The following is a 23,130-nucleotide window of genomic DNA, read 5'->3' as shown; positions in this document are numbered from 1 at the left end:
ATGAGGATTCTGCCATTCAAGCGGCTCCGCTCTCATGCTCTCAGCCAGCCGATGTCACACGTTCAGAGGGAAGGAGAGCCACAGCACCAGGCGCACTTCTTTTAATACTCGAATGATACGTGAGCTGCTCACATGCTAGATAAAAAAACAGTTAAGTATAAAAGAACTGTGTGTCACATGACTGCGTAACATAGCTTGGTTATTATTTAATTATTTACTTTAAAAGCAAAGTGTTTTTTTTTTGCTATTGCATCAACGGGTGCAATTGATAAAAAAGGACTTGCGACAACCCAAACAAAAAATCCTTGAGAGGAGCACTTGCAGGGATATGTAGCAGTTAATGTATTGCTAATTTACTCCACACTTGCTTCCATTGAAACATTTTTGGCAAACGGCCAATAGCTTACTTATAGAAGCCATTTCTTGAAAACGTTTTTAGCCGTTTTTGCTCAAATAGGGTGTTATCAGTGCAGACGATGAATTCTTCAAAAATGTTACGGTCGCTTATTCAATTTTGTTTACACAGTAAAGTGGCAACCATCATTTGTTTCTATCTGATCTTCAATAAAACAAGGTCATTTAGATATTAACGTTAACTTATTTTAACATATAGCAATGTTTTTTTTCTGTGTAATGTAATTTATCTCCGATATTATTTTGTCATTTTAATCTGTCAATAATTGATTATTGTTATATTCTTTACAAAAAAGAACGAAGATCATGGTAAAAACCATGCTTACCTCTGAAAAATTAACTTGGTCTGTCATAAGATGCAGGGTTTTTTTTTCTAATGAGAGAGACCAACTGAGAGAGAGAGAGAGAGAGAGAGAGAGAGAGAGAGAGAGAGAGAGAGAGAGAGAATGAGAGATTATTTGGTATTCCAACATTTTCAGCAATAATCATTTTTCAAAGGATACATTTAAACTTTTGAATCAAAATATTTGTATTGCTGGCCAAATGTTTTGATTAAATCGTTTTTGGAATGCTGGACTTGTCCCAGCAGCTGACACTTGCTCCAGCATACACACTCTGAAACATAGACAGATGGCTGGGACAGAGGGCAGGGGCAGAGCAAAGAGAGATTTAGTGAGGGATCGTGGGAAAGTCTTGAGCTCAGTTCACCTGCTTAGAGGGAGGCAAGACCAAGAATATGTTTGCTAACCAGTGACCCATGATTAAATGGAAGGCTATAAAAAAGTGTCCCATCGTTATAAGCGATGAACTTGAAGTGATTTTATGATGAAGACATTTTTTAAAGAGTATGTTAGATTAGTCAAATGTAGATTAGTAAAATGCTTTAGCTTAGAGCATTTCAGTTTAATTTAATTTAGGTTTCAATATATATAGTGGTAAAAATAAATAATTATGAAAAGAAAAAATGCTATTATAAGTATTTTTGGCCAATGTTTGCCAGTTCTTTTTTAATCTTTGGTTTGGGTTTAGTTAGATTAGGATGCCTTGAGGGTTTCTTGTGGCTCTGAACAGGCACTGGTATTTCTATTTTTGAGCAAGTGAAGTTTATTTACTATGATCAAAATTCCATCTAGACAGCTAAGGATCATCAACTATTTTTGCCATGGCTGCTTTTTTAGCGATACACCCTCTGTTTAAAACATTAGCTTAGGTCAGAGCAAGAAAGTGTTGAAAAGAAAATTTCAAACCTGGACAGTGTTGAAATATTTACTATTATAATTCCTTTTGAAAAATGTCAAGATAACTAATCCTTAAAATGGCAAGAACAAAAAGACACCTCAGGAAATTAATGAATTGTTTTTTCTAAAGAATTAGGTCCCAAATAATAAGTCTTTAAAGTATTGCTTTTATTTTGAATTTTATAGCTTGTTTAAATCATGAAAATAACATTGGAAAATAGAAATATTTACTTTGAGGTCAGTGCTGCCATGTTACTTTAAAATGAAAATTATGAGTCACATAGCATCAGTATTCGCAAGTACCCTATTTTCAAGCATTTCTCACAAATTTGGACCAATCACCCATTGCTTCTAGCCCCAGCCTCTCAAATTTGTGTCCCAGAATACAACAACTTTTTTTAAATTACCATAGTTTTTGTGCACTTGTGTTCGAACTAATTGAGTTCCCCAATGTTAAACAGGACAAGAGGGATCAATCGCTCAAGGCACTTGCCCTACCAGGGCGGAGAAATTGAGAAGACTTTTGAGGGAAGATAGGAAATGCTACTGGTGTCTTATCCTCTTTACGTCTATTGTTCTTAACAAAGGCAGTTACAATAACTTCTGGGGTGGATGGCACTCCACTGAATGACCACTTTGGTGGATTTAACGGGTTAACTGTACACAAAAGGGGTTGAGGCCAAGTAACACAGCAGGGGTAGGACATTGGAAACACCAGGAATCCACATGCTGCACTTCCTTAAGAGTTGGCCTTAATTTAACTCTGGCTTTTGCATATTTTCCATACATTTTTGCCCCCCCTGCATTGAGAGATGCAAGTTATTTAAAAAAAAAAAGCATTCTGAATTATTGTACTTGAGCTGAAAAAAGATTTAGACAAGCTTACTTTTCTTCTTTAGTCTGATTAGGTTACACCAAATATTTAATATTGCAGTCTGGCTCTTTATTCTATACTGGCTCTGATTGTGATTGTGAGTTTCTTTGGTTTACTTTTCATAAAACTAGATCATAAACATTTTTTCCCTGTCTCCCTGGATTCATTTCAGTACTGGAGTCTGCTTCAGAGGGAGTGAAGGGATGGAATGAAGCTAAAGTCTGACCTGGAATTTACATCTTTTTAAGGGGTTTGTTGTTCTGGATATTAGTTTATTAGAGAGATTAAGAACTCATATATTCACACTTTAGAGCTCCATTAATAGGTATTTTAAAGGGATGTTGTTCCAAACCTGAATTTCTTTCTTTTTCGTGGAAAACAAAAGGACTGCAGCATCCACTTCCTTTTGTGTTCCACGCATTGCTTTTTGGTAAACTATCTCTCAAAAAACAGTCAAAAGCTATGTATCATTACTATGAACCCATAAACCATGTGCTATTTTTTCATTGCATTGTTAGTTTAAGATATTCATCTGCTTTTTTCTTTCTGATTAAAGACAAATTACAAAGAAATATAAGTCACTATTTAATCCATGCAAGCAAATGCAATTAAATTTAAGCAAGGCATGCATGTGTTTTTGCACTACACAGATTTGAGCCAAAATATTTGGATCCATGTTTCCCCATGTAATTCATGATCTCAATGCACTTTAATTTAAAAATCTTCTTTGTTTGCAACAAGCATTGATCGCATTATGTCATATGAAGAAAATGTATGCTCTTCTCGATGATTTACCTCAATTATGAATATTAAAGTAGGACTGAGTAGTATCACACAATCGAATCGTGCAGGAGTGAAATCCAAGTCTCAGTTTCATGCGGCTCCTTGTTTTGATTTCACCCCTGAGGAATAGTTCGCCTCGTATGACCCTGGCTTTCATTATGATGCATTTCTACTCTCTTTCCATTAGCTGTGCTGTTGAGAGATACCACTTTGCATTGCCTTTGCCTGCCAGAGACTGTGATGTGCACATATTCCTATATGCTAAACAATGTAAATATGTGGGAGTTTCAACACTGCCATCAAATTAATTTGGTTATGACTTTAGGCAACAATATTATTTCTTATATTATTAATGATATTAGGCAACAATATACAGTAGCTGAATTGAACAAGTATAGAGATATAATACAATATACAGTACAATACATTTGAGTCAAAACATAAGGCAATTAACTCAGCTCACAATGTAATTTGTATTCATTTTTTAATTTCTCGATATGTGGGGTAGAAAAAACACTATTACTATAAATAATGCTGACATAAAGACAAAAATATCAATAGGTTTTTTCTTGCCAAATAAACCACAATATAATTGAAAATACAATGAAATACACAAGAATTGCATCTCAATAACATTGTATATATCCCATGATGATGATTCAAGAGAAGAAAAAATTATATACGTGTTTAAATGTGTTTTGTTTAGTCTAAGTAAGAAATAATATACAGTCAGATGGTTATTTTTGAAAAATAATTCATATAGTTAGTGGCCATTATACAAAAATATTTGACAGAGGAATGCTGCAACTGACCAATCAGATTGAAAAGTATTCTAGGGAGCTGGTGCAATAAAGTTTGAATATCGGTAAAAACATAAGAAATTTCAGTGTCTTCTATTAACTGGGGTGATTTTTCACAAAAGCAGCCTGTATTTAGATCTGGTCAATGAATGACTGTTCAGATACTATTTTTCATTCATTTATAAAAAAGAAGGAAAAAAAAAAAAACTTCTCATCACCCACTTAATGATATTTAAGTTTAGTGATGCCACAAGACATTGTTTTCTCTTCTTGTGGTGCGGTGGTAAATCCGTTTATCTGTTTGTTTCACAAGCCACGTTTCTTCAAAGATCATAGAGGGTTGAGGTGCTATCGTGTATACTTCAGGATATGGTGTCTGTGTTTGTGATACAGGCAAAGTTAAAAATATGAACCAAAGTCTCTTGAATTGATTTACAGTTTCCATTGCTGTCCGGAGTTTTCAACGTCTTTGAATTTGGTTTTATTTCTGTCCCCATTAATGCACGCCAGTGATGTTACGATGGTGCCACCTGCACATTTGGTAATGTGGTCGTTATTCTTTATTGCAGTCTCACACTAAGGTGCTCTTTAGTGAGTACAGCCTACGGAAATCATAAGATCAGTGATGTTCGGAATCTGAATGGATGGACAATTTTCCTTGCTGTGATTTAGAATGCATCAAAAGGGCAGGGGATAATGTTATTGATGTTGGACCTTCATGAAAATTAACACATAGGGTACCAGATAAATATTCTCAAATATACAAATCAGTGATGTTTAATACCTAGTTGTAAATGAATCCACATAAAATGTACAAATTGTTTGTGAAATGTATTTTTATTACAAATATTCTTGCTTGGTCAGCATCTGGTTTGGTCTGGGTGTAGCCAAGTCTTCTCTTTTTTTATACTGAGACATTGTTTCTGGATGCCGTGGCATTCTGAATTGTGTACGGTAATCACATAACATGGATGGAATTTTAATTTTGATCTGCCAAATGTTGAAACTAGATTATAAGCAATATTTTTGAACTGAGGCATTGAAGTTGGCAAACTGTGTTTAGCTTGCGTTGCTCAGTCACACTTAGTCAGGCTCAGATGAAATGTCCAGACTTTTGCAATTTCTCGAGACAACAGTAAGAGAAGAAGTGATAGGTCTGGATACACATTGCCCAATTTCATTCTGATTCACAAGATCTCAATTTTATTCGATTTCAATAGCATTTTATTAAATTCTGATTCATGTGGGTATATTTCAGCTATAATGTTAGTTTTGCTTATAGAGGAAAATATCTTTCAGCTAATGCTGTAAATTATACAGGGAACCTTAAAACATGGTACATTACAAAAAAAAAGAAGAAAAGAAATAAAATTAACAACAGGGCCCAAAATATGCAGTTAAATTGCAGTTTTATTTAACAGATATAACAATCAGCACAACTTAAACTGAAGTAAACTTTAAAGTAAAAGATCCATCTTGGAATTTGAAGAATTAAAAAAAATCTATATTTTTCCCAGCCATAATAAGTGATCAACTGAAACACCTTAAGAGAGAAAAGACCACAATTTCAGTGTTAACTGCATTTAGGTATATATTAGTTCTGTTCATTTCCATTTTCACATCCTCTTTGTACTGGGAATCAACCTCTAATGGATAACGTACACACACCAATGGTAAGCAATAAACACTAAGCATCTGCCAAAATGTAAAGTAATTAATAAAGAAAGTAATTAAACTGAAATACCATTTGATTTTTTTGAAGGGCAGTCTAATGAATGCTTTCATGAGCCTTCAAATGATGTAAGCATTGATCCTAAAATAATGCTTTATTTAGCCACATTGATGGTGATGTTTATTTTGAAGCCAAGATCATTTGAAATTCATAAAGTATTGATGTTTTTTCATAATCTCCAGATGCTCCAGTGCTTGGCAGTAGTCAAGAAATCATGGCAAGGAATTATCCATATAAATGCTTTGAAACATCCATCCATATTTCTCTTGCCACTGAAGTAGCTTTTATGAGATATAATTTTAGTAAATGACTAAGCTGCCCAGTCCTGGTTTGGAAACTTTAGTCATGGCTTCTCTGGTGTATTGACAATCTTTCCATAAATTAAATGGCTTTTTACATAGTAAAGCAAATACATGACCGCACTGGTAAAATCCACAGTGTTATCGGACAATAAATATTTACAATATTTATGAAAAGCATCACGTTTATACAAATAGCCCAAAAACATAAATTCTGTCATCATTTACTCACCCTCATGATGTTCCAAACCATTATGGACTTTATTCTGTAGAATACAACAGGATATGATCACAAATTTTGTCAGAAGTTACATTTTTGGGTGAACTTTCCCTTTAAAGGAATCACTCAGTTGACAGCATTTGTGGCATAATGTTGATTACCACAAAAATAATTTCGAATTGTCCCTCCTTTTATTTTAAAGAAGCAAAAATACAGAGGTTACAGTGATGCATCCCCTACAAAAGTGCAAGAAATGTTTATTTCTCAATTAGTGCAATTCAGCATGCTTCTTTTTTTTTGTCATTAAAATATTTCCAAAGAGGCACTTGCAATAGAATTGAATGGGGCCAATTTGTGAGGGTTTAAAAGGCAGAAATGTGAAGCTTGTTATTAGATAAAATAACTTTTTTAAATCCAATTACTTCAGCTGAAAAGTTGTTTATATCACAATTTTAAGGTTTTAGGGTTCACGACATTAAGTTGTCACTAAACAAAGTTGTAAAATTGGATATGATTTTGTCACTGGGGATGGGCGATACCACTTATTTTTTTTCGATCCGATACCAAGTATTATCAAGGCCAACATTGCAAAATCGGAGACCAATAACGATTACACTATTAAACAGAATTTATGTGCAAATTCTTGGTTTAAAATTGGTAATTTAAAATATACATTTGTATTTTTTTTAGAGAGAGAGAATTATTAGACTTTTTAAGAGAATTATTTATTATTAGATTATTAGATGTTATGAAAATTAACTATGGTTTTACTGCAGTAACCACTTATCATTACATCCATATTGTATATCAGTAACCATATTTTAACCATATGACAGTAACCATAGTTTAACCATGGTATTTGTAGTAACCACACTAAGCACCAAATTAACCATGGTTACTACATCCATGGTTATTAGAATATTACTATAGTAAACCATGGTTATTATATGGATACTAATGTATTACTAAAGAAGTAATGTAAAACCAGTGATAATTGTATTAAAACCATAAAAAAAAAAAAAAAAAAAAGAAATATGGTAACGTTGTGGTTACTATTCATGGATTCTACAAAATTACTATATTAAGCCATGGTAAATTTTTACAAGGGTATTATTTATAAACAACAATTACAGAACATTACCAATTTTTTAACAACTTTTTCTTTTTTAAATTAACTTACAAAAAAAGTCATTTAAATGTAATGTTTAGATTGACCATTTTTTTGTGTGAATTAACTCCGAAGCTGTTTGTTTTTCTGTCATTAACTCAGCAAAGCACTGCTCCATCTTGTTTGAAGGAGCAATGAACGGCACAAGCACTGTCCGTGTCTGCTTGTGTCTTTCAGCATTCTGTGCATTAAGATGAACAAAACAACAAATCCTACACACATATTTGCTAATATACTTCTTTTTTTCCACTTTGAAGCTTATGATAGCCTATGCATACATTTTCATGGTAACTAAAATATATTATCACTAGTGCTGTCAGTTGAATACGATTTTTAATCGTGAGTAATCAATTTGTTTTGTTGTTATTTGTGATTAATCACAGAATGGAAAAGTGCTTAAATTTCACACTATATATACTATTCTTTTCCAAATCAATTTATTTCCATCTTAGGAAAGAAAACAAAACAATATGTAGCAATATAATGCTTTATTAACATTTTCCAAACAAAATCTTCCACAATATAAAGAAAGAAATGCACAGAAATATAACCAATTCAAGTAACATTCAACGTTTTCCAAAGTCTAAGTGGGAGTTTGAATAATTGAAAGATCTAGTCACAACATCTGGATTGTTACAGCAATTGTGAAGCTGCATTCATGATTCGTGTCAGAGCTGCAATGCCATCACTGCTTTAAACTCACCATGAAAAGCGCTTGTAAACAAACATGTCTCATTCTGTATTTTGGTGATATTTAAGATTTGGTGTGCTTCTGTGGTAATTAAAATGTGCCTTAGGCTGAACAATTATTCATTTCTATCACAAGCCCATCTGGGCTTGTTTTGTACATCAAATAGCAGTAAGAACTCCTCTCTCCATCATTTTATCACTGAAAGGGAAGTGATGTCAGAGATTCTTTTAATTACTGAGATAGCAACCTCCGCAGCTCTATCACAGAAGACAGCGTAACAGTCAACTAGCGTGTTACAACAGTACATCCCATACTGTAGAATGTCTATGGGACCGCCGCATTGTGCTGTTTTATGCTAAGCTTAAGCTCATCTTGGTAAAAGGGCTCTAGCGCTGTCGGTTTGTAGTATGTGCATCAGTGTAATGACTCCGGGCGGACACATTACAAAGGTTCCGCTCATCACACCAGTGATTATGCTGTATTAACAGCAAATTCGCTAATCGTTATTAAGAAAAATTAACGCATACAACTTTTTTGATTAATCACACACATTAGTTATGACAGCTCTAATTATCACTAGTTAAAAAAAAAAAATCCCTTTAGAATCTATATTTATATGTGAGGATCGATATTCTTAATACATTAGTATTGGAAATATCAATACATCAGGATCAATCCGCTTTTTGTCACATTAAAATCTTGTTATCATGCATATTGTTTACATCTTGTAGCTATACTTTTGAAACCGTGAGTATTTTAATGTTTACGGAAATGTTTACCAGTGTAATTGCCAGTAACCCAGATTGTTTTTGTTCTTTTTTTTTTTTTTTATAAAAAAGAGGGACCGGTCTTCTGAGCCTAACTTGTATTATACACAGAATATTGAGTGTGATCAAAATAAGAATAGTTTACCTGTGCAATAATGAACATGTAATGTTTAAAACATGACCATTAAATCACAAATTAATTACACTTTAAGCATGTAAAACTCTCTTTATTGATGGCCAGTTTTCATAAATCTCAGGCCAAATGCACCTTTTGCAGACTTCCTACTATTTCACAGTTATGGTGTAAACAAGTATGTGCTAACTGCGGCTTCGTGTAACTCCCCGAAAAGGACCCCACTTTCCCCCTCAATCGTTCAACTCACTGCTTCATAACCGGCAACTGCCGCCAACAATTCCCGCTAAAAAACTGTCCATGTTTAGTCTGGCACTGTGCAAGGAGACTGATTTGCAGCTAGGTCAAACAAAGTCATTTTCTTGGCGCCTCTCACTGCAAATCTCTACTTGCATTGAACTAGTAGTATCAGGTCCCTATCCACACGGGCTGACAAAAGATCCTTCCCTGCACGCCTCAAGCCCCCTTACCCTTAACCCATTGACCATCCATCAAAGCAATAATTGCTTAAACTTGACGCAAATGGATGAAAATTAGTGATGGGCAGAAGGACAAGAAATTACAGTTATTGCTCTCAATTATGAAGAATGGAAATTGAGCACCTCATGGACCCTATGGACACTGTACCTCCTGTTGCTGTACATGGAGTCTGGGTAAAGATTTTACTTTTTATCCAGCAAGAAAGGGATTTGCTCTTTGACACCACTACATCTGGAAAAGTGCACTGAGTTTCAGTGGTCTTTGTGTAGTGCATAACACTCTGTGGCTACAGTTCCTCCTGGACAACCACACACAGGTGCATAACACTGTTAAAATTAGCTACGAGTTATTGCAGACAGGCACTGCTGAGTACCATCTTCCAATTTGTCTTAAATTAGTGTGGGTTGATCCAATATGTTAGGATCTGTTTTTGTCAAAAAAAAAAATTCCAGCCAGGTGTCTGATTTTATAATTATCTTTTATCTTATAATCCCTTTTAATAGTCTCCTTTTTAGATGGAATAGTTGCAAAAATAACTTAAAATAATTTGTTCAGATGTCTCTGCGATTGCTCAAGCAACACATTTCAGTAAACAGATTTTAATTGATGCAAACATTTCTGATGAGTGATAGCGCTTGTCAGTTTTTCAAAGTTCATCAAAATGGCGTCGATATAATGGTACAAGAACATTCGGTAGCAACATGTTGATTTACCATGTGATTATGTTGTTGGAAGATTGGGTGTTTTCATTTAACAGTTTTTTATATTTTCTTATTGAAAGTGTTAAAACTAAATATTTTCCACAATCATTTGGAGATTTAATTCAAATTCTGGTAATAGTTACCTCTATGAACACATCATCCCTTTTAAAATGGTCCAGGGCAATTATTCTCAACTGGTGGGTTAAAACCCAAAATGGGCAGCAGGTCTCATTTGATCGTGTATAGCTAGGATTGCAAATTTAATAGGCTTATAAACTTTTTTAAATGTAAGAGAAAATGTTTCCAGATTATTTTGTCTTGCTGTTGATGTCAAAGGCTGTGCATCAAATTAACCTCAATGATATTTGGGGTGCAAATTCATCTGTCACTTGGTAGAATCTAGCCAAATACATTGCATTAAATGCGGGTGCACATGCAATGACTAATATGTTTGGTGCTGACTGCAATGTGTTTTGTGCCTCAAATTGTCAGTTTTTGAGAGCATAAAATCACAGAAATTCAAGAAAGCAATGGATCTAAATGGGATCAAAAAGAATAGTTTACTATGGTAGAATATACAATTTGGTGTTGTTTTGGATTGCCAAATGATTTCAAATGTAAAATTAGTTTTTTTGGAGCAAAACCTTTGAGAACCATGGGTTTAAGGCACAGGTCTGCTCTTAAAATCAAGCACATGAAAGTTGCAGTGTGGAGTGTGGTGCATCTGTCAGAGTTGTCTCAGAGATTCTAATAAGAGTCAGACCAGAGTCTTGTTTTCACTCAGCAAAATATGGCACAGTGTGCGAGTCATGAGTCCTGTGATATGTTTGAGTAATTGCTGTGAACCGAGTGACTCCTCAATGTATGTAACACTGCCTTGTGCCATGACACATGACAGGCCACACTCAGCTGCAGCTTGCATTTGCTTGTTTAAAGACTAACGGCACTTTTGAATTCACAAGCAAGTCAGCCTGTAGCCCAAAATATCTCGCTTTTCCAGATAAACTGTTCCTGCAATACGTATCTTTCTGCGCATTCATTACTTTTCTTAATGATTGGGATCAGACAAATCAATAAGTCTATGTTTCCATTCCCATGTGGAACACCAGGCATGACAAAGAGTTTGTAACAAGTTTGTTGTTTGGGCAGTAAAGGAGTCAGGAGGCAGCAAACTGTCAACGTGAGTATTTGTTTATTACTCTTCAGCGTTGTACATAAACTTAAACAAAATGGCACTCAGTGGCCAAGTAGTCACACACACAAATGAGTGAGGGCTTCTTATTGAGCACACACAGGTACCATCTCTCTCTGGTCTCTCTCTGTCACTCTGATGCCTCATGTGCCTTTTTATGTCTCCCTCCGCCATCATTACATCAAGAGACAGGTGTTAGAGATAATGACAACCCAGGTGATGAGCCTTTCCACTCTCTCCCGCAGACAGACACTTGACCACGCCCCCATCACCACATATCCCCACCACCCGACTCAGGCCGGGGCAGCATCTGGCCTGCCAACTCCTCCCCCATTTATGGATAGAAAGTCAGCCACATCCACCTGCGCTCCCGGTCTGTGGATCACCAAGTCTGAATGGCTGAAGTTCCAGGTACCAACGGGTGATCCGCGCATTGGTATCTTTCATGCTGTGGAGCTACTGGAGTGGGGCGTGATCTGAACAGAGGGTGAAGGTCTGCCCCAGCAGGTAGTAGCGGAGAGAGAGGATGGCCCACATAATCGCCAGACACTCCTTCTCCATGGTACTCTTCTTAGTCTCACTCAGCGAGAGCTTACAAATAATGTACAGCACCGATCGCTCCTACCCCTGCACCTCCTGCAAGAACATTGTCCCCATCCCTCTGTGAGATGCATCTGTCTGCTAAATAAAGGGGGGAGAGAAATTAAGAGCATGTAAAAGTGCCCCCCCCCCCACAAAGCGTGGATTTTATTTTTAGGAAAGCCTGTTGGCACGACTCCATCCACTGGACCGGATCTGGGGGCCCATTTCTAGTAAGATCAATCAGTGGGTTGGTGACGTCAAAGTAACTAGGCACAAACCTTCGGTAGTAGCCAGTCATCCCAAGAAACTGTCTCACCTCCTTTTTGAACTTGGGCCTCTGACAGGCTGTGATCACTGCGGTTTTGTTAACCTGGTATGCACCTGCCCGTGACCGAAGGAGATCCCGAAATTCCCCCCGCCCAATTGCACACTTTTTTGGGTTGGCCTTAAAACCCGTCAATCACAGCAACCTCAGGACAGCTCTCAGATGTTGCATGTGTCACTGCCAGTCATTACTATAGATAATAATATCATCTAAATATGCAGTGGCATATGCTGTATGGGGTCTGAGAATTTTGTACATAAGAAGCTGAAACATGGCCAGGGCCCCGAACAAACCAAACGGAAGGGTCACAAATTGTCAAAAATAAAATGATATAGACCACATTCCCCATTAGTGCAACAATCAACCGAACTTCCCCCCAAACCAAACAAACAGAAAAAAGAAAAACGTAAGCATCCATCCCTCTAAACTCAAGCAGTCCATGTACACCTACGAGAGTCCCCTTGACAACTTTGCCATTGGATTGCTCAAGTCCGGTGTTTCTATACAAATTTTGTGAGACAGAATTACATAATAGAAAATAATCTATAAAACACCAGCCAAAAATCATGTTTAGTTTCCTCGGGCAGTCAAACAAATGTTCGGTGAGCCGGCATGAGTGCAGCAGATGACCGAATCCTTCCAATGTCCTTCAAAAAATACTCCACAAAACAAACTCCAGCCAATAGGAGGTGTAAGCACAAAGAATGTGCAGATTCATCCACAACTGTCCCAAAGGAGTGTTATTCCACAAAACAAAATCCAGCTGCTAGGTGGAACCAGCTCAAAAAGAAACCAGAAAGGTGCCCAGCTTCCTCAGACATTCAAGTGTATGTTCAGTGAGACAAGCTCACTTGGGGCAACATGAGAAACACACCATGACTTCCTCAGTCCATTGATTTTATGTAAATAAACCATCCTTAGTATCTGTTCTCAATTTGGCCGGAAACATCAGTGCAAATGCGATCCTCCGTCGATGCAAACGTTTTTGATGGAGTGTTACTAAACAAAACAAACTCCAGCCGCTAGGTGGAACCAACACAAAAAGAAACAAAAAAGGTGCCCAGCTTCCTCAGACAGTCAAGTGTATGTTCAGAACACATATTTAAATCAAACAGTTTGGAGGTACATGTAGTGGTAAGACAGGTATATGTTAGAACATACAGGACAATAACATGTTTCAAAACAGACAATCGTTAGAAAAAATATGAAAAATAAGATAACAAATAAACAAAATAGTACATATGTATGTGTATGTATGCATGCATGCATGTGTGCAAAAGATTTGGGTGTGGATGTTAACAATTTAAAGAGAAAAAAAGGAGAAAAGGGAAAAACAAAATGAAACAAAAACATTGCTAATACAAATAATAAGCTAAGAGATATATAAAGAGAGTAACAGAGAAGGAAGGGAAAATTATTTGTCCGTAAATGTGCTTATTGGGTATGATGTATTATATTATTTGGGAATTGGATGTTATTGCTGTGATCTGTGGATAAATATGTGGCCTCGGTCTTGGGGTGGATTTGATTTGAAAGAGGTTAAAAATATGTCCCATGTTTCAGTAAAGGCTGATATATTGCTTGTTTTGTAAGTGGTTATTTTTTCTATTGAGATATATTCTGAGTAGATTAATCCAGTAGTGATGTGACAAGAATTCTTGAATTTCCAGATCATGCTTCTCTCGTCAAATTCACAAAGTCTGGGAACAAGAAAATGCTGTGGTTTTTACAAGAGAGCCTTCCTTTACTTCTCGCTTCACGTAACACAAGATCTTTATTGGATGCTCTCAGAAATTTGGCCAGCACTGTGGCATGCGTGTTCACGCATGGGTTTTTAGGGTTAAACAATGTAGGTCCTTGCATGAATACATGAGCCACTGTGAACAAGCTTCTCTCATAGTGCTCATGAACGTGCAACGGAAATCAAGATTTTAGCTGAAAAATTACACAAATTCTGTGTTGATCATATGCCTTCAGAAGACTTGGAATATGATGCATCAGTCACATGTACTACTTTTATAATATTTTTAGGTATTTAGGCTTAAAGTGAGGCACTATCCACTTCCATTATATTGCAAAGACATAAGGTGACCTTATTAAAACATCTCTTTTTGTGTTCTGAATTAAAAAGAAAGTCATGAGTTTGAAACAACATGAAGCTGCATTAAAAAAGACAGAACATAATTTCTGGGTCAGCTATCCCTTTAAATTCTTTCATGTTTTCGAATTTGAAAGCAGTAGAAATGTACAATAGTAGTAGAATTTTTTATTCTATATTATCTATTCATACTGCATATTCTATGTTAACACAGTCCTTCCATTCACCAAGAGAAATAAAGTCTTCTCATCACAGAACTAATGTTGATAGCCCAGGGCATGCCGGCGTTTTCATTTCTGGCATGATTTAAAAAAAAAAAAGCAAGATTACTCCAGTGACTCATGAGCACTGAAGTGGGAATGGCTGTTGAGGTTTTGGACTAGGCAAAGGTTCTGCGCTATCAATCAGGGTACTTGTCAAAGATTTTAGTGGGGAACATGATCTGTTGAGCTACCTACTATTTTTTCTTATTACCGTGTACTAAGCTGAGAGCATGCATCAAAGTAGAACTCCCCCACCCCTAAGCATCATTACTCTTTTACAGTTAAATAAAGTTATAAATAACAGTAAGGGTTGCAGGTTGATTTTATTTTCACTAATCCAAATTCTGAAATATTTGCAAACTTAAGCAACCTCAAAGCAAACTGTGTTGAAGATACATTTGCAGCTCTGATACATTTGCTCCACAGGTGATAAAACTAGTTTAAGACCTAAAACTTCAGGAAAAAAGTTTTTTTCATATACGTTTACATATTTATTTTTTTTATGCATATTGCATTTATGTGCAGACAAGAACTTATCTTGTAGTGCACATCATTTCTTTGTCTGTTCAGATGACACTCAAATACATCACAAAAGAGTGGCTTGTATATTTCTGTGCATTACATTGCATGTTGGTAAAAGAAAGTCTAAATAACTGTCGCCAGTTTTTGCTTTTAAAGTCCATAATCAATGAGCAACCACTTGTCATTAACCCGTAGATCCGATCTTGTGATAAGTTTGATGGCACAAGCTTGTTTCTATGGGTCTCTGTCTCTGTGGTAGAAAATCGTCCAACATGTTATGCCAGCCTGCATTAGAAACAATGCAGCTTGAGAGTTCGCTAATTTTTTAACATTACATTGCGTGCTTTTCTTTGCTTGCCAGGCATAGCAAATTGCACAGACTTGTCTTGCAGTTTGATTTGTTACTGATTGACGTTTATGTAAACATCTTCAAAAGTGAAGCTCAACAGGAATTACAGCAACCGAAACTGTGTGCATACAGGCAGAGGTAGTAGGTTGTATGGTTTAGAATTTTGCCCTTGGAGTTAACTGTACAACCTTCTAGCTTTCCTTGGAGCTCACAAACCATCAAACATCATTACAATACAGTGGCTGAAACCAAATTATAACTCTGAGACTTGCGCTCTGCTTTTGCAAACATTTTAAAGACAAATTAAGCAATATGATGCAAAGCCTAATTGTCTGGAATGAGTGTATATCAATCCAATGTGTGTTTGTCTTAACAAAACCAGGCAGTATCTTTATATATAATTTCACTAGTATTGAATGGGATTAAAAATGTATGCATAGTCACCAATCATTGGGGATTATATCTGTCAGAATTAAAGCTGCAGCCAATTACTTCAATCACAGCTGAAATCAATAAAATACTCTGAAATGGATGTTGTAACAGAGTAGTATTGCTAAGAGCTTTATTTCTTCCAAATCAAGGTAATTTGTCAGTGTCCTTGATATAATTTTTTACAGTTTTTCTTTTGTAATCTTTTGCAAATTATGCACTAAAATTTGGCTCATATTTCGACTACAGCATACACAGAATCTGTATTTGTCTGCATCTCAGCCCGTTAGTCTTGTAAAACTATCAGACTTGAACTTCAATCATAATCCAGGCATTTCAATGGCAACCCAACAAGTTTCCTTGGAGTGACCCTATACTGTTCAGATTTGAGCAGTTTCATGAGCCCAAGGGCTGGTGATTTTTCTCTGAAGGCTAATATAATTTTTTGCTTAGATTTGCCATTCCTCACAGATGAGTGATAAAGCTTGCTTTTGCTTAATGTCCAGTAAATAACCATAATGAATACTTGGTGCACTGAGGTGTAATCTATTTGTCTGGAACTGGTCCTTTCTGTGCTGTCAGAGACTCATGGATGAATGCTGACTCACCCTTTGACCTCTAAGAGAAATCAATAGCATTGAGCGTGAGGGGCATGGGTAGCATTTAGTGTGACAAGGCATGATAGTTAGTCATGTTTGCACACTCTGCACCATCAGTCAGTTTAGTTCAGTATATCAGAACAGATTTTTCTTCAAGATGTTCTCGAAGGTATTTTTTCCTTCGAGAGTAGAGGATATATTGTAAGTAGAATGTTTAGATTGATCTTTAAAGAGAACATTCATATATTGATTTTAGTTGTTGCTCATTCATAGTCAACTGCAGAATCATAGCACAAGTACTAACAAGATATTTATTGTTGGAAATATACACCCCGCATGCTTAATGTACAAAGGTGTATGTGGGGGTCAGTAATGTCCAGACACAGATGCAGGGGCTGTAATAGAGTTGATTGATTACATGCACTAGATTAGGGTTCAAATGCATTGATTTCAGTTGCTTTAAAATTCCCTTGGTCCTTCAGAGTCTCCATTCTCTGCAGTCTGGAGGCCATGAAGACTTGAACTTGAATCATGTGTTGCTGTAGAAATTGCTGCCTTTCTTGTGGTGCAGTGGAGATTACATACTGACATTCAGAGCGTTGTGCTCCATTGAGGATGCCTGCATAGGGCAGGGGTGTTAATGAAACGGGGAATAAAGTAAACCACAGGATAAGCCATTCTGCTAAGTACAAGTAATTATATTATTGCATGCACTCACTCTCACTTTTTCAATGTGCGTGTTGTGATGTTAGACATACTTAATGATAAATTTGTCATTAGACGCAGATATATTTATTGCATGCTATTAGCAATGGTGTAAATTATTGCTTAACCGTTAATTTCTCAAAGAATATGTCAGCAATTGACCCAGATCAACTGCAGAATAGTCCATTCTAGAGGTTTATTGCTCTCTTTAGTCAATTAAGGATAGGGTCCCCTGAGCTAGGATGGGGTTGATGAGGTCGGCTGCCAGACAATGAAAGACAGAGTCTGTGAGGTCTTTCTCTGGATTTCAGCAATATGCTGGAACAGAGACAAATCTTAAACTAAGCGAGACATGCATGAGATTGTCAAACAGACCATCTTTACTTTTTGTCAATGGTCATTTGCCTGTGCCTGAAAGTAGCTCTCCTCTTGCTGATGTGATGCAGCCTCCTGCCACTGCGGAACAGGGTGACGGATGTCTCCCACGAGCCAATGGCAGCGAAAGCCTGGGCGGGAATAACCTACGCCTTCCATCCGTCCTCGCCCCCCCTCCTTAGACCAGTCTGCATCTGATTCAGCGCCCATCAGCTCCTCTCTTCAACTCCAAACCCGATTCTTTCCCTCAAAGATGGATGGTTGCAGCGATGGCGATCTCGTTTGTTCGGAAAGCCAGAGGTAAATTGGGAACGGCGATAATAATCTGCTCATTCCCCGGAGCATCACCTTGGTCTGTTTCCTCCATCCACCTCAAGGGAGGACAGGGGCCATACGACCATGGTGGGGGCAGGAGGAGAGTGGGGGAGGAGCTGCGAGAGGTGATGAGAATAACATCACTCATGTTTTGGCTGGGGTGAGTGACTAAATTGCTACCACATATGGGAGAGATTTCATTAAGCACACTGAATAGTGGCGACAGAGGGGAAAGAGGTGGTGGGGTTTGGTGTGCGGCTGTTTGGCACATCTGTATGTAGCTGATGACTGTTCGCACCTTCAAATGGCCAAGTGACAGCTTTGTCTTGAGATTGTTTGTTGCATGCCAGCAGTGTCTAGACAGTGAGGGTCTGATGCAGATTGTTTAAAAGTGTGATAAACTTTAGCTGAGGGTTATTTTCTGTGTCTGCCAACCATTGTCTTATGTATATGACTGCAGTGTAAGGTCGCTTTGCACTACCTGTGATGTAGGTCCAGATCCTTGAGTCTCATTGAGACTGCACTGAGGACAAAGAGGAAGGACTGACCATCTGGCTCGGAGATAGGGATGTGGGGTGTTTCCTCTCCTCAGACAAAGACTGCAGAGCAGAGGGCATTTGTCTATCAAAGTTCAATAAAAAAAAGAGGAAATGATCCTCAGAAGTTCTCATTCAGCTCTCTGATGTTTCTTTCTCCTTTCCAGCTCTGTTATCTTTTTGGTATCTTATCTTCCTTCTTGTGTTTAAAAATTATTAGCAGAATGTCTCTCTATTTTACTTGCTCATGACTGTCACTGCGCTTCTCATGTGTTAGGGTAATCAACTGTGAGCATAGCATAATAGTAAACTGGAGAAGGATTTACTGTCTACCTATCATTTTATTCTCTTTGCACAATAAGAACGGAGCTGTAGGACAAAAAAGCAGAGAGCTCATGACCTATGCAGCCAGACATGGACACATAGTCACAAAGTTTTAGCTAGGCAGACATGGCTAGCTCTATGGCAGGGCAGTATAGGAGATGCAAGTTCAGCTCTAATGAGAACAAACTGATAGGCTCAGCTGGTTACAGCTGCCCTCCTCCTGTTCCCTGAGACCCTAACTTGTGAGTTTTTATTTCAAAATCACGGGTAAGGAGCTTGGGAGACAGGTGAAGGGCTTCAGCATCTCTGGCCAAAAACATCCCGCTCACAAGGCATGTCAAACGAGGAGATATAACATTACATGCACTGTTCAACAATGATCTTGCCTGTGTGCCTGCTTACCAAATGATGTAATTTCTTGTAGATGTAGTGGGCTATGTTTTTGCACTGTGTTTAAGCCCTGAACTTGACATGACACAACTTAACATTTCACACAATGAAATCCCCTTGAGGCACAACCGGTTTGTAAATTGGGGGATGCAGACATAAGATACACCCCAAGCAACTGAACAAGGCATCTATATAGGAGTTTTTTTCCATCCATCTGTGGTTAAGCAAAAAGGTTCTTCAGATCAATGACACATTTATTTAGATACTACATAAAGAGTCTAATTAAAATGCATCCAATTGGACATGTTCCTTATCTGTAAACCAAGATGTATTTTGTGGCTCTTTCACAAGCAGAGCTAATGCATTAAAAGGCGTAGCAAAAGAAGAATTTACTGTGAATTTAATATGCAGGTAATGCATTTGGTTTGCTTCCTGCTGGGCATATGGTAACAATTACAGTATACTGGCAGAGACAGATATTGTAGAGAGTGTAGGGAGGGTAAAATTCTGTTTTCAATCATTTTTCGAAGAAGTTTTCTGGCAGACTAATTAAAAGCAGTCTGGCTCCTTTTTATGGAATTATCATGGAGGCAAGATATGAGGTGGAAATAAAAGGTGGAAAAGGTCAGGATATTCCATTACAACTGTCTAAATTATGAAGTCTGAGAATAATGAGGAGGATCAGTAATGTATTTCATCATCTATAATCGTTCTAAAAAGCCATTCTAAGAGGCCTTCAGAATTAGGTTGGATCTGGTATTATGGTCACTCAAACAGTTCATGTTTTCAGGACCAATCAGATTCTAGTCCTCCTATAAGTATGATCGCTTTGCTTAAAAATGTCATTGCTGAGATTATGACAGCTGTAAGCTAGTCCTCAAACCAATTAAAGATTACCGGTTTAATTCTGCAGTTCCCATGTCATTTGGTATATTCCTGCCTGCTTCTTATTCCAGTTATATTAATAATTCTCTGTTCCAGTATCTGGTTTATAATTTGCATTACATTCATTGTGGGTTTAATCAGCCCATGAATGGAAAAATATATAGTGAGTACAAAAATTGAACATGCATCGACTCTTTTATTCCCATTATTTCAAAATCTCGGGCTCTCTACAGTAAGAAAAAAAAGGACATCTTAAAATGCTACCTCAATAAAAAGTATTGTCCTCTGACGCTAACCACCCAATTATGCATTGTGTGCCTTTTATACTGTATATTTAATAATCTTTACTCCAACCAGTGGCAGATTTCCAGCTAATAGGTGGTTGCTTCACAGAGCCCCCAGCAACAGTGTATCATTCAGTGAGATCATTCACCATGAATACAAAACAGTCAGGCATGGCACAGTAACCCTGAAGCCACTAGACTCGGCCGGACATGCATGCAAACCAGCCACAGCAAGCCTGTCTGATTTCATATTTTTATAGCTTCCTAAACATTAGTAATAGGATGATGATTTAAGACACATACTGCGAACACAGCAAAATAGATTGGGCCAATGTGAAAGAAAGCATCCATAAATTACGAGGTTAGTTGTGTCTTTTTTCATGGGACATCAGTTCATCATCAGTATTTATGTTTTTTTTATTACATATTTAGGGGATATTTCACCCAAAAAATACATTCAGTCATCATTCACTCACACTCATGTTCCAAAACTGTATGACTTTCTTCAATATGATAGGTGTTAATGTAGAATGTTAGCCTCAGTCACCATTTATTTTCATTGCATCTTTTTCCCAATGGTAATCTTTTGTGTTCCACTGAAGAAAGTCATATACTGTAGGTTTGCAACTACACAAGGGTGCATCAAAGACAAAATTAGCATTTTTGAGTGAACTATGCCTTTAAAGTTTGTTATTAAAAAAATCTTAATTCAGGAACTTCTGCTCAACTATAATTTACAGTAATTTACCCCCAGAGGAGTAAGAGTAGGAATCAAGATTTTATGTAATTTATTTAGTGCAGCGCTGGCACAGTCTTTAGCCAATTTAAGTGATGCATCAAATATGTACCCAAATGAAAGAGAGGTCAAGGAAGGCCTCTTGGTGACTGAATATCTTGACAGATATGGCAAGCAAGTAGCTTAAAGGTAAAGCTATTGTCTCCATTTAATTGAAAAAGCTGTTAAATAAGGACATGGATTCTACTTAGGTCTTTTTCTTTACTTTTCTCTCTGCCTCTTCCTTTCTTTTCTATTCTGTCAGACACATACACACACTTTGGGGGATCAGTGTTGGCTGATGTCTGGTTTTTCAGACACTGCGGCATGCGACCAGACAGTCACCTGAAAACTCACTCATTCTTTGCCACCACTACTTTCATGCTCGATAGCATTGTTAAATATTAATGTTGCATTTAGATGACAACATTTTATTTCATTTTTGGAATTGTAATTTGTATACAACATGTAGACACAACTATAATATTTTCTGTAAAAACATTTATGTTGCTTAATATTTCTTTGAATCATTTTTTGCATGCACAATACAGCCATTAATGCTTTTAAGATTCACTTTTCAAGACAACCTGTCTTGTGGATATAGTCTCTGTTTGATGCAAATCATATTCTGGATCCAGATCTTCCATTGTCCTCCTTCACTTGGCTCCATCTTCTTGGCGCCCCCTACTGCACTGCTTTGTAGTTGTTGCCATAACAACCCGGTCCCTGTACACCCATATTTCACTTTATAAGCGACAGTGAGGTGTACTCTGTGGCATTATTTTTAAGGTCACTTTCTCTCAGTAGTCGGTTTGGTACATTATCATCACATGTGCCAAAGGCTGTAACCCTCACCCCAGCCAGCCCACCATGAGCTATTCTGCAGTTGTGTGAATAGACAATATTTGAATTTATTAGGGGTGTGTTCAAAAGCTATGATTATGTTTGTCTGTACATTCTCAACCACTAGGTCACATTTTGCTGACATATTTTCTTTAAAGCCGGCTAAATAATCCAATAAATGGAGGACAACATCACTGCACATCTCATATGCACTAAATACAAGCTTTAACTTTCAATTTAATGGAATGTTTATGGTCATTTTCTCGTTTTGAAAAAAACTGCAAGTATTGTACCTCATATGGAAATGTAGTCGTTATTTACGGATGAAATGTCGGTTTACCACAGGTGAGTCTAGTGCCAAACTCGAAAACCTCTCATATGCTGGTAAATGTGTGGTTTCAGCTCGAACCTAAATACCGCAGAGTGAGGGCCATTTTCAGTGATTTATGTGCGATTGTTGCTGAAACAGTGCCCTGTGTTTCATTTGCAGGCAAACCGCTGTGTTTAAGCGAAGCTCCTCTGACTTTGCACGTCTCCACACAGATGAGCTGAGAGGTCATCGAGTTCCCTGCTGCTAAAGTGACTGCCAAGTACAGCCAGACACACACTATCAGATGCATAATAAAAATGCTGAAACTCTCTCTATCTCTCCCTTTCTCACACACTCACATACTCTCTGTTGCAATACTAAGTAAATGCATAATGTAATTACTTTCTGAAAAGTGTATTTACCAGGCTTTGGTCAAATAAAGTATTACAAGAAAGTAACTTGCTCTTGTTTTTTTTCTTCAAATAAAAGGTACTGTGACTATCACACAGAACTAATCCACTGGGTCCCTGATTTTGTAAACTACAAAAGTGTTTTTTTTACTGGAAAACAAGACCAAAATAATATCTAAACATTCTTCAAAAACAAATGGAATAAATCTGCATAAGATCTCAGAATATATCTTGAAAAAAAAAGAAAATTCCCTTATCATTTACTCACCCCCATGCCAAATCAAATGTGTATGACGTTCTTCTACTGAACAAAAATTAA

General features: G+C 37.0%; 2 long non-coding RNA genes across 2 annotated transcripts; one reads left to right on the top strand and one right to left on the bottom strand.

The window, feature by feature from the left end:
• On the bottom strand, positions 1 to 3,439 carry LOC127629442 (uncharacterized). The gene is made up of 3 exons (XR_007968769.1): positions 3,322 to 3,439; positions 741 to 804; positions 1 to 135 (listed from the first exon to the last, which is right to left on the bottom strand). It is a non-coding gene; the product is annotated as an uncharacterized LOC127629442 (long non-coding RNA).
• LOC127629441 (uncharacterized) lies at positions 2 to 22,847 on the top strand. The gene is made up of 3 exons (XR_007968768.1): positions 2 to 150; positions 17,811 to 18,214; positions 22,582 to 22,847. It is a non-coding gene; the product is annotated as an uncharacterized LOC127629441 (long non-coding RNA).
• The last annotated feature ends 283 nt before the right edge of the window (positions 22,848 to 23,130 follow it).

The sequence above is a fragment of the Xyrauchen texanus genome, chromosome 36 (assembly GCF_025860055.1).
Source record: "Xyrauchen texanus isolate HMW12.3.18 chromosome 36, RBS_HiC_50CHRs, whole genome shotgun sequence".
NCBI lineage: Eukaryota > Metazoa > Chordata > Actinopteri > Cypriniformes > Catostomidae > Xyrauchen > Xyrauchen texanus.
The sequence above is the reverse complement of the archived record's forward strand: the minus strand, read 5'-3'. Positions and strand labels throughout refer to the sequence as shown.